This window comes from Kogia breviceps, chromosome 4, assembly GCF_026419965.1.
Source record: "Kogia breviceps isolate mKogBre1 chromosome 4, mKogBre1 haplotype 1, whole genome shotgun sequence".
NCBI lineage: Eukaryota > Metazoa > Chordata > Mammalia > Artiodactyla > Physeteridae > Kogia > Kogia breviceps.
The window spans coordinates 39,705,138-39,717,335 of NC_081313.1; the positions used below are offsets into that span (position 1 = coordinate 39,705,138).

Below are 12,198 nucleotides of genomic sequence, written 5' to 3' on the forward strand. Positions count from 1 at the left end.
ATGCTCTACAGAACAGAGGCTGAAAAAACTGCAAAACAAATCCCAGCTCTTTTCCTATGTTAAATTGAGAAAATCTGAATATCAAAGAGCAAAGAGTCTTTGTCACAACTGGAACTATACTATAACTTCTGAAGTTTCAGTTTCTCATTCAGTGATACATGCCCACAAACACGGCAATACAAGTAAATTTGTTCAGTTAGAGAAAAGCTATTTTGACACTGTCCTTCCTTTTTATTCCCCCAAGCACACTACTGAACTAAAAATAGAATTAAACCTATCTTCCATGATCCAGTTTAAGTTTAACATATAGTTGGATATATCCAGGGATGAAATAGTGAGAGTATTTAAGGCTAGAGATAGAGTCAGTGATCTCTTAAGAGTTTAGTGAAATTCCATCTCTTTTCAGTTGTGGTTTAGCCAAGCAGTTTTGCTTGAAGATCTCCAGTCCGTTTGATAAGGTGAGTCACTTGGTTTATCACAGGCCTCTGTGTGTGTGTGTGTGTGTGTGTGTGTGTGTGTGTGGTACGCGGGCCTCTCACTGCTGTGGCCTCTCTCCTTGCGGAGCACAGTCTCCGGACGCGCAGGCTCAGCGGCCATGGCTCACGGGCCCAGCGGCTCCGCGGCATGAGGGATCCTCCCGGACCGGGGCACGAACCTGTGTCCCCTGCATCAGCAGGCAGACTCTCAACCACTGTGCCACCTGGGAAGCCCCACAGGCCTTTTAAAATGGAACATGTTTCCTGGTTCATCAATACTCTGGTTCTATCACAGCATAGCTCACCATGTTCCTTCACCTTCTGAAATCTTTGTGGGTTTTGATACATATATATGTGTGTGTGTGTGTGTGTGTGTGTACACACACACACACACACACACACACACATATATATTTGGGGGGGGTGCTGCTCTGCACTGCTTGCGGGATCTTAATTCCCCAACCAGGGATTGAACCTGGGCCCCCTGCTGGGGAAATGCTGAGTCCTAACCCACTGGACTGCCAGGGAATTCCCTTTGGTATTTATTTTTAACCTTGAGATTTCTTTACTTGAAAACAATGACTTTTTTGAAAGAATTGGAGTCCACTTAGATGCATCATGGCAAAAAATAAGAAGATACCAATGAAGCAGCCTACAGATATGAGCCAACAGAAACTGTAAACTCGGCACCTCTTAGTAAACCACAAATACTTTTCACTCTGGAAAATAAACTTCATTAAAGCCAGGAAAAATTTCATTGCCTGTAACTCCAGTGCCTACAGAGGTACCTGATTCATAATAGGTGTTTGATAAAGATTTATTGACTGGCAAAGTGAATGAATGAATGAGTGAAAAATAATTTAGGATTTATAAATGGATTTAGTTGAAGGGCACTAATGGATATAACATTTAATTTGCTGTACTCAAAAACTGGGGGGCTATGCAGGTGCTGATGATTATTTGTGGTTTTGCCCAAGATTACTAACTTAGTAGAAGATACAAAGTGAAACTCAAAATAGTCAATGATGTTTCTACTTAAATGTCTTTATTAAAAAAAACTTTTCATTTTAAAATAATTGTAGACTCTCACATGCAGTTGTGAGAAAAGATACAGAGAGATTCTGTGGACCTTTACCTAGTATCCTCCAATGGTAACATCTTGTATAATTGTAGCACAATAACACAACCAGGAAAGTTACAATGATACAGTCCATCAACCTTATAAATATATGCACTTATATAATATGCACTTATAAAATATTGACTGATTTGCACATATAGGTGTATTTAGTTCTATGCAATTTGATCACATATGTAATTCATGTGACCCACTTGGATGTCTTATTATTATTATTTTAATTTATTGGAGTATAATTGCTTTACAACATAGTGTTAGTTTCTGCCTCACAGCAAAGTGAATCAGCCATATGCATACACACATCCCCTCCCTCTTGGACCGCTGTTTCCCCCCATCCCACCCAACTAGGCCATCACAGAGCACCGAGCTGAGCTCCTTTACAGCAGGTTCTCACTAGCTATCTATTTTACACATGGTAGTGTATTTATGTCAAACCTAATCTCCTAATTCATCCCACCCTCCCCTTCCCCCCCATGTCCATGTCCATTCTCTACATCTGCCTTTCTATTCCTACCCTGTTAATAGGTTCATCTGTACGATTTTTCTAGATTCCACATATATGCAGTAATATATGATATTTGGGGTTTTTTTTCTGACTTACTTCACCCTGTATGATAGATTCTAGGTCCATCCACATCTCTACAAATGACCCAATTTTTTATGGCTGAGTAATATTCCATTGTATATATGTACCACATCTTCTTTATCCATTCATCTGTCGATGGACATTTAGGTTGCTTCCATGTCCTGGCTATTGTAAACAGTGCTGCAATGAACATTGGGGTACATGTGTCTTTTTGAATTATTGTTTTCTTTCTTTTTTTTTTAACATCTTTATTGAAGTATAATTGCTTTCCATTGTTGTGTTAGTTGCTGCTGTATAACAAAGTGAATCAGCTGTACATATACATATATCCCCATATCCCCTCCCTCTTGCATCTCCCTCCCACCCCTCTAGGTGGTCACAAAGCACCAAGCTGATCTCCCTGTGCTATGCAGCTGCTTCCCACTAGCTATCTATTTTACATTTGGTAGTGTATATATGTCCATGCCACTCTCTCACTTCATCTCAGCTTACCCTTCCCCCTCTCCGTGCCCTCAAGTCCATTCTCTACGTCTGCGTCTTTATTCCTGTCCTGCCCCTAGGTTCTTCAGAACCATTTTTTTTTTTTTTAAGATTCCATATATATCTGTTAGCATATGGTATTTGTTTTTCTCTTTCTGACTTACTTCACTTGGCATGACAGACTCTAGGTCCATCCACCTCACTACAAATAACTCAATTTCATTTCTTCCATTGTATATATGGGCCACATCTTCTTTATCCATTCATCTGTCGATGGACACTTAGGTTGCTTCCATGTCCTGGCTATTGTAAATAGAGCTGCAATGAACATTGTGGTACATGACTCTGAATTATGGTTTTCTCAGGGTACATGCCCAGTAGTGGGATTGCTGGGTCATAGGGTAGTTCTATTTTTAGTTTTTTAAGGAACCTCCATACTGTTCTCCACAGTGGCCTGTATCAATTTACATTCCCACCAACAGTGCAAGAGGCTTCCCTTTTCTCCACACCCTCTCCAGCATTTATTGTTTGTAGATTTTTTTGATGATGGCCATTCTGACTGGTGTGAGGTGATATCTCATTGTAGTTTTGATTTACATTTCTCTAATGATTAGTGATGTTGAGTATCCTTTCATGTGTTTGCTGGCAACTGTATATCTTCTTTGGAGAGATGTCTGTTTAGGTCTTCTGCCCATTTTTGGATTGGGTTGTTTGTTTTTTTGATATTGAACTGCATGAGCTGCTTGTATATTTTGGAGATTAATCCTTTATCAGTTGCTTCATTTGTAAATATTTTCTCCCATTCTGAGGTTAGTCTTTTCATCTTGTTTATGGTTTCCTTTGCTGTGCAAAAGCTTTTAAGTTTCATTAGGTCCCATTTGTTTATTTTTGTTTTTATTTCCATTTCTCTAGGAGGTGGGTCAAAAAGGATCTTGCTGTGATTTATGTCATAGAGTGTTCTGCCTATGTTTTCTTCTAAGAGTTTTATAGTGTCTGGACTTATGAATTATGGTTTTCCAATTCAATTTTATTTCAAGGAATTTCTGCCAGAGAGTAGATGAAGTGGGCTTAAGAAGAAGGGAAATGACTGAAATCAGGGAGGCTACTATAGAATCTGGGTATGTGAGTAAACATAAAAGACAAAGTGTAAATTGAGAAAGATACAAACAAGAAGAACATGAGATCTTCCTGGAGTTACCTAATAAATTAGTAAGGGACACTTGAAGGAATCAGGTAAATGGCAGAATACGAGAGGATAAGCATTGGAAATGTGCTTACATGAAAAAGGTAGGACAGATAGGAACAAAATCCAGATGTTGGTCAACATGGGAAAATATCCAGTGAAAGAAAGCTATGCATTTTTTTTCTGTAATATACATGTGTAAATTTTTTTTTCTGTTTTTCAAGGTTATCATTTTCCTTGTCTCTAATAGTCCTTATTAATTTCACACCACATTCGTTACCTGGTTAGGAAAACCACTAGGCATATTAAAATGTTAAGAATAGCATTTTATAAACTATGCGAGATATGAGCTATTGTTTTTTTTAAGCTTTCTTTCACATACACACATTTACAAACTTGGAATGACATCTACTCTTTCAGGTAGAAAGTAAACACATCAGGTCAATGTCCTAAAGTTGACAAGTCTTATTAACATCTCTTTCCTTTATTTTCACATGCTTGAGAGATAATAAGACAACTGCTATCACCCATAAAAAGGCTACAAGTACTGGAAGAGTGGTGTGTTTATAGAAAAACACTCTAAAACATACCTGTTCCCCATACTAAACTTGATGCCTCTTGAAATCTAAGCAAATAGTAGTGATGCCTCTTGAAATCTAAGCAAAATAAACATTTATCCTTTTGAGCTATATTTTTCTTTTTCATGAAATTACAGATTTATCTCTAAAGATTTGACTATATGTTAATCACTTCAATTAAAGCTCTGAAACCATGCCATTCCTTAGAGTTTTTGCAATGTTCAGGCATGACTTCCTTTTTAATCTTGCTCACTTGCTGTGTAAGAACTTCTGATACCCTTTCCCAGGAAATCTACTGGATTTCTGCTGACCCACCATCCTCCATGGTAACTGATATAAAGAATTTATTAACATTTCATCAATTTCTTCATTCGTTTAACTAACATTCTTTCCCTTTTTAAATAGCTCTATCACATACATACTTCTGATCTCCAACCATATTTATAATTAACTATTCACATTCTTGAGGGATTAGGCATACAGATTCTTTGGAAGCTAGTAAACAGTGCTCTCTTTATATTTCTAACTGAACTATGAATAAAGAATTCTTAGGAAAATTAGATTTGGGACTGGATTCAGGAGAAACTAAGATAGACAAAAGGACATTCCAGGAGTGGTCCCAACAAAAAATAGTATATTTGTGTCCTCTTGAAAATTTTGGCTCTCCTGACTCTATACACCAACAGATTACACCTATGTATGCATAACAATACACACACACACACATATATATGTAAAACCTATGTATGTATAACAGCTTTCAACACAAAAGAAAAAGGGAGGAAAGTTGGCACTAAAACAAGTTGCCATTCAATTAATATAGGAAAATTCGAAATGAATCATAAACATTCATTTTAAAAAATATATCAGACAAGTAAATGTTCTTATGATTCAAGACAGATGAACATAGGATAAAGTGGCTTACAGCAGAGTTATTTCAGTACATTAAACACTAAAACAGTATGATTAAACATAGAAGGAAGTGACAAAATTGTACACACCCTATCCCAACTTTCATTAAACCCATGAAACAAAGATTAGTTAAAATTTTAAATGTTATACACTAGCCTGGAAAAGCAGTGAGAATGCCTGCTGAAACCCAGAGCAGTAAAGAGGGGAAAAGATTTTAACAAAAAGATATCAGAACCCCAGTCTTATTCTCTATGTGAGTTTAAAATCTAATTCACACCAAGCAGAAAATTTATTATAAAAACTGGCCCACAATCAGAGAAACTCATGGGGATCTAATGTAGATAAGTTTAAATCTACCCCTTAGAAATATTTCTACAGACCTGGGTACCAGTACCCATGGAATCAACTGGAGCTGAAGATGTAGCTAACTGTTAAATGCCTGCATTCTAGGCAAACATAGGGGAGCATCAGTGGGCTCAACAAGAAGGAAATTTTTTTTAAGGATTTATTTATTTATTTATTTATTTATTAACATCTTTATTGGAGTATCATTGCTTTACAATGGTGTGTTAGTTTCTGCTGTATAACAAAGTGAATCAGCTATACATATACATATATCCCCATATCTCTTCCCTCTTGTGTCTCCCTACCACCCCCTCTCCCTATCCCACCCCTCTAGGTGGACACAAAGCACCTTAACAAGAGGGAAACTTTGCACCCAAAAGACAAAAAGTACTTTTAAAAGTCAGAAAGAAGCTTCAAATAAGTAAGTTTAAAATATTCTGGAAAATAAAGGAATAAAAACAATAAGGTTCCTCCATACTAATAGAAGAATGTGAAAAAAGAGACTATTTGAAAATTACTAAAATGGAATATTTGGAAAGAGAAATACAGTTGACTCTTGAAGAAGATGGATTTGAACTGTGCAATCTGCTTAGATGAGGATTTTTTTCAATGGTATCTGCAGTTGTGTGAGTGCACCACATATGCAGAACCCTGGATACAGAGGAACTAGGGATAGAGAGTGTTTATTATAAGTTATATGTGGATTTTCAGCTGCTCAGAGGGTCAGCCCCCCCAGTCCCATGTTGTTCAAGTGTCAGCTGTATATTTTGTGTCTCAGGACTCCCCAAGACTACTCTCAGGCTCCATGTTTCACTTGGAGGATTCACAGGACTCAGAAAGCTTTTATATTCATAGTTATAGTTTGTTACAGTAAAAGGATACAAATTAAAGGAAGGGGCTTCCCTGGTGGCGCAGTGGTTGAGAATCCGCCTGCCGATGCAGGAGACACGGGTTCGTGCCCGGGTCCGGGAAGATCCCACGTGCCGCGGAGCGGCTGGGCCCGTGAGCCATGGCCTCTGAGCCTGCGCATCGGGAGCCTGTGCTCCGCAACGGGAGAGGCCACAACAGTGAGAGGCCCGCGTACCACAAAAAAAAAAAAAAAAAAAAAAAAAAAAAAAAACAACAACAACAAATTAAAGGAAAAGGCACTGGGGGCGAAGTCCAGGAGAACTAGGCTCAAGCCTCCATGTGTCCTCTCCCAGCAGAGTCACACAGATATACTTAATTATACCAACAATGATGTGTGATGACACACGTGAACTGTTCTCACCCAGGGAAGCTCACCTGAGCCTTGTGTTCAGGGTTTTTATTGGCAGTCAACCATGTAGGCATGCAGCACTACAGTAAGCATGCTACAGGACTTAGTTTCTCAGACTCCAGACCCACAGAGCAAAAACACAGGTTTACCATAAATCACATTCATTAGCATAAACTATCTGATTAAATGGGTACTGTGTTGGCCTCAGGCACACAAAAATGCTCTTACCAGAAAGAATATTCTGTCCTTTCTCACCTTCTGAGGCACTCCACTCTCTGGATTGTGTGTCTCTCTAAATAAATCCACTTCTTACCTAAAAAAAAAAAAAAAATTACAAGGATTCAAAGAGCCCAACTTCCAGGAGCTGTCCAAGAGCTAGTTCTGAAAGCAGGCCTTTCTTGGGAATGTGGAAAGTTTGAGCAACTCACACCTGAAGAGTTAACCCTTGCCTGTACATATTTATAAAATTAAAAGGAAAACAATCAATGAGTGAGTAATACACAATAACAGACACAAGGAAAATATAAATGAATAAGTTGAAAGACTGATCCAAGGACATCTCTTAGAATTCAATACAAATATAGAGACATGAAGGATGGAATGGGAAGGTCCAGTGGCCCAGTAGGAGGAGTTACTGAAGGAGAAAATTTTGTTCACAGACATGTAGAAGAATATGATCTCAATTTAAAGGAGCCTACCAAGTTAGCAGCAGGATAAGAAAAACAAATACAGACCCATCACAATGTATCTGCAGAATATCAAATAAAAATCTTTAAACTTACCAAAAAGAAGAGATTCATTATCAAAGGAAACTAGATAATTAGACAATATATTTTGTGTCACTGGGTGTCAGCTAAGGATAGAATTTTAGAGAAGCAGTTATTTTCCCCTCAATGTACATTGTTCCATTACCTCTGGCATTCACTGTTGGTAGCTCTTAAGAATTTTCCAGTCTGAGAAATGTATTTATCCAATCAGTGACTCAGTTCATTTATGAAATGAAGATTTAAAATTATAGTGTTTACTTTAGAAAATAAAGTCCAGACATTTTCAAATATACATAGATAAGGAGTTTATGATTTGGTAAGCCTTTGTTAAAAGATATACTAAAAGAGGTGATTCAACAAGAAAGAAATTGAAACCACAAAAAAAGAACGCAGGAAATAAAGACATTCTTAAGCTTGTTGGTAAGTATAAAAATAAGTATTGGCTATAAAATATGTTAATGATGAACTTGAGGGGCAATGTTAAAATATGTTGGAATTAGGGCTTCCCTGGTGGCGCAGTGGTTGAGAGTCTGCCTGCCGATGCAGGGGACGCGGGTTCGTGCCCCGGTCCGGGAAGATCCCACATGCCGCGGAGCGGCTGGGCCCGTGAGCCATGGCCGCTGAGCCTGCGCGTCCGGAGCCTGCGCTCCGCAATGGGAGAGGCCGCAGCAGTGAGAGGCCCGCGTACTGCAAAAAATAATAATAATAATAATTTTTTTAAAAGGAGACCAATATATGTGTGTTACGTAATACAGCCTAACACCATAAACACTGTGATTTTCTAAAATGATTAACATCTCTTGATAAAGACCTCAGCAAGGTATTGGACAATCTTCCCTCAACTGATACTGCATTGGCATCCTCAGGAAATTAGGTGTATACTATAAACTTTCAGCTCTAAGCTTAGATCAGTGGTTCTCAGCATTAATGTGCCACCGAAGGCTCAATAAATCATGGATTTCTTGGTCTCACCCATGAGTTTTTGATTCAGTAGGTCTGGAGAGGAGCCCCCAAATCTGCATTTAAAACAATTTCTCAGATGATGATGGTGCTGTTGGTGTGGAGGCCGAACTTTAAGAACCACAATTTAAAAAATTTTAAATGTTCTTTTTACATATATGAATACCTTATAGAACATCTGAAAGACATGTGTAACCATTTTTAGTTAGGCGTGACTGCCCCATTGTTGCAGGAGGTATAGCAACCCTGGTACCCACGCACTAAATGCCAAAGTACTTCACCTTCTTGCATGGTAGTTCAGAGTTCCAAGCACAAGCATTCTAAGAGTAGGAATGTGGAAGCTATCAATCTTTTACATCCTGAGCCAGAAACTGGCACTTCCATTGTATTCTATTATTCATGAAGTCAAAGACATTGCTCAAGGCCTAAGATCTTGTCACCTCCACCAGTTCCAGGTGCAGGAAAGGTTCCTCAGATATCCCAGTATCCCAGGTACTTTATTTCAGTGAGCCATGGCCGCTGAGCCTGCACGTCCCAGAACTTGTGCTCCGCAACGGTAGAGGCCACAACAGTGCAAGGCCCGCGTACCACTAAAAAAAAAAAAAAAAAAAAAAAAGTAGAAGGGTATGAGGTCCTGCCTTAAATCTTTCTGAGGCCTTAACAAATGGTCTTATAGCCACTTACATCTTAATTTGATCCTTGCCTTAAAGAAATTTCTTTGACTTTGCTTAGAGAAACTTGGATTAAAAACATCCCATAAAACATGCTTGTTGGGCTTCCCTGGTGGCGCAGTGGTTGGGAGTCCGCCTGCCGATGCGGGGGTCACGGGTTCGTGCCCTGGTCCGGGAGGATCCCACGTGCCGCGGAGCGGCTGGGCCCGTGAGCCATGGCCGCTGGGCCTGCGCGTCCGGAGCCTGTGCTTCGCAGCGGGAGAGGCCACAGCAGTGGGAGGCCCGCATACCACAAAAAAAAAAAAAAAAAAAAAAAAATGCTTGTTTTAACTCAGCAAATCCTTAATTCTTTATATTTTCTCTAAATTTTGCTCAAAATGTGACCAGTTCTGTTTAGCTTAGCTTATCTTTCTCTTTTTCCTATTTTATCATATACAGCTAAAATACACAAGTTAATGTTTTTGAGATTCCACTTAAAAACTTAATCTGATACACCAGTTTATTTGATACGTTTTCTATTTTCCACATGAATGCAGGCAACAGCTTCACTAAACTTCCTGCCACTACATAACAACAGACTATTTCTCTAGCCTCTGGTAACATTTTTTTCATTTCCTTTAAGCCTCATCAACAGTCTCCTAAAGGCCCTTCCAACTTTAACTAATAGCCTCCTTGAGGCCAGTACAGCTTCTACTCACTGCCTAGAGGCATGTGATTGAGACAGTCACTACCCCCAAATCTTGCACATAGCCTTAGCCAAGACAGCTAGAATGCTGAGCTAATGTGGGCACCTCTTCTCCAAACATTCTGAGTCTTCTCACCTGGTCTTTCATGAAGTTTGGCAGACTTCTTGTATGATGGAGGAGGGCTCCACAAGTAAATAACTCTGAGAGAGAAAAAGGGAAAGCCACTAGTCTCCTAAGTCCAGGCCCCAGAGACAGGCACACCTGCTCTTCTGGCAAACACTTACAAAGCCCACCCAGGGACGTCCCTGGTGGTCCAGTGGTTAAGACTCCGCCTTCCAATGCGGAGAGATGTGGGTTCGATCCCTGGCTGGGGAATTAAGATCCCACATACTGTGGACTGCAGCCAAAAATTTAAAAAAAAAAAAAAAAAAAAGCCCACCCAGATTCCAGGGGGAGGAAACAGACCTCACCTTTCAATGGACAGAGTAGCAAAGAATCTGTGTCTATCTTTAATGTACCACACCTCCTATCACTATAACAACCAAAAATGTCCTTTCCTTTTTCAAAAATTCTTCCCATGGAAGAGGAGCACACTCTGTGAAGTTTCTATTGAGAAGACCTGAATTTTTCAACTTGACTTTAGAAGAACTGCTATTCCCATGAACCTGAGTTGTAATGTTCAGTTTCCGTGAAGAAGCTGTTTTCTCTGCAGAAATGACCACATCCACAGAGTTTCTTGATCATACTAGGGACACCTATGTGGGCTAGAAAGGACTTTACAAGACTATCAAGTGCTCTTTTCCATGGGATTAACTTTGACTGTTTTCGAGGTGTTTCAAGGCAATCACCAAGTGCCTCTATTTTGCCCAACAAATGCATCCCTGGTTTGTCTCCAGGGAATTCCCAAAGTGAGTTTCCTATTTATAAGTAGAGAGTCTAGACTTAGAAATCTTTTTAGATTTCTTCTGGAAGAGGTAGGAACGAGATTCTCTGGGCTCTTACTGGCCTGGTCTGCTACTACAAACTTCCTTATACAGACTATGCTTAAGTCCTTATCACTTTGCTCAGCTGGAGCTGCCTGGACAGTGTTAAGACAGAAGAAAATAATTAAAAGGCTCAGGATTCAGATAAAAAGGTGCTGAGGGCCTAAACTTCTGCGGAGCCAGAGCTAATGCCATGGCCCAGGACTGAAGAGGCCATCTATAACCTATAGGTGCAAAAAATCTTCAGAGGAAGGACTCTGTGGTATTCTTCTGTGCAGTCTTTCAAAACTTCTGCTAAAACACAGACTTTCTATACTACAAAGCGTGACGGCAGACATTTGTGTAAAGCCAGAATCTTCAGAACTGAGGGCTCTCCCCAGTGCAATAGCCTTTATAAACCACCTGTGACTAAACCCTTCCTTCCCTAGCAATGGGCTGGAAGGATTTTCGAAGCCTCTTGCCTTGTGTAAGTGAATAATTTCTTTCAACTTGGGGTTTGCACCTCTCCTACTGCTTAGAATTTCTTTACTCTGCTATTTTCAGTGAGCCATGAATAAATACCAAGGTCATTTACAGGGGCTCGGGTCATGAAGTTAAATGCTGTCGACCTTGCCGTTTCCATTCCAGTTACGTATAGGTGATACTTGCGAATAGTCAGCACTAAATAAATTTTCTAAGTTGCTTATCAACTTAGTTGCTTATCAGTCTAGGATTCTGTGCTATTTTGTAGATCTATTTCTTCTTTTTTTGAAACTTACTAATTTCACATTAGTGCCCTGGTCAATATATTTCAAACCTAAGTAGCCCCTCTGTATTCCTGATTTAGGAAATTGAGACACACAGAAACAACCCAAAGTATTAACATGTTGTCCGTTTTTGTCAGAGCTTTTTTTACATCCAGAAGAATTCAGCTGAATCACACATGTGGTCTACAAAAACAAACATAGGAAAACTATTGCTGATTTTAAACTAGTTAGAAGTGGAGAGAAGTTTCTTTTTTCCTTTTATCAAAGAAAAACCTTTGGTTTCCTTTCGTAAATGCTTAATCATGTTCTAAGCAATTCCAAGCATGAGTTTATCACTGATGAATACAAACTACAATGGCTAATTTTCTTAGATTTGTTTGGGTTTTATAAACTAATCGACAGATTAACTGCATGAAAAGTGGAATGTTG

The 12,198-nt window shown here is 39.2% G+C and overlaps 1 long non-coding RNA gene across 6 annotated transcripts in view; it reads right to left on the reverse strand.

Moving 5' to 3' along the window:
• LOC131756154 (uncharacterized) overlaps positions 1 to 12,198 on the reverse strand; it is a 1,089,329-nt gene that overhangs the window by 980,364 nt on the left and 96,767 nt on the right. For 3 of the 6 annotated variants that reach the window (XR_010840132.1, XR_010840131.1, XR_010840130.1), the window contains exon 3: positions 7,212 to 7,269. This is a non-coding gene — a long non-coding RNA (uncharacterized lncRNA). Of the gene's footprint in view, positions 1 to 7,184; positions 7,270 to 12,198 lie in introns of all 6 variants that reach the window. The other 3 variants (XR_010840128.1, XR_010840127.1, XR_010840129.1) reach the window with 1 other exon arrangement.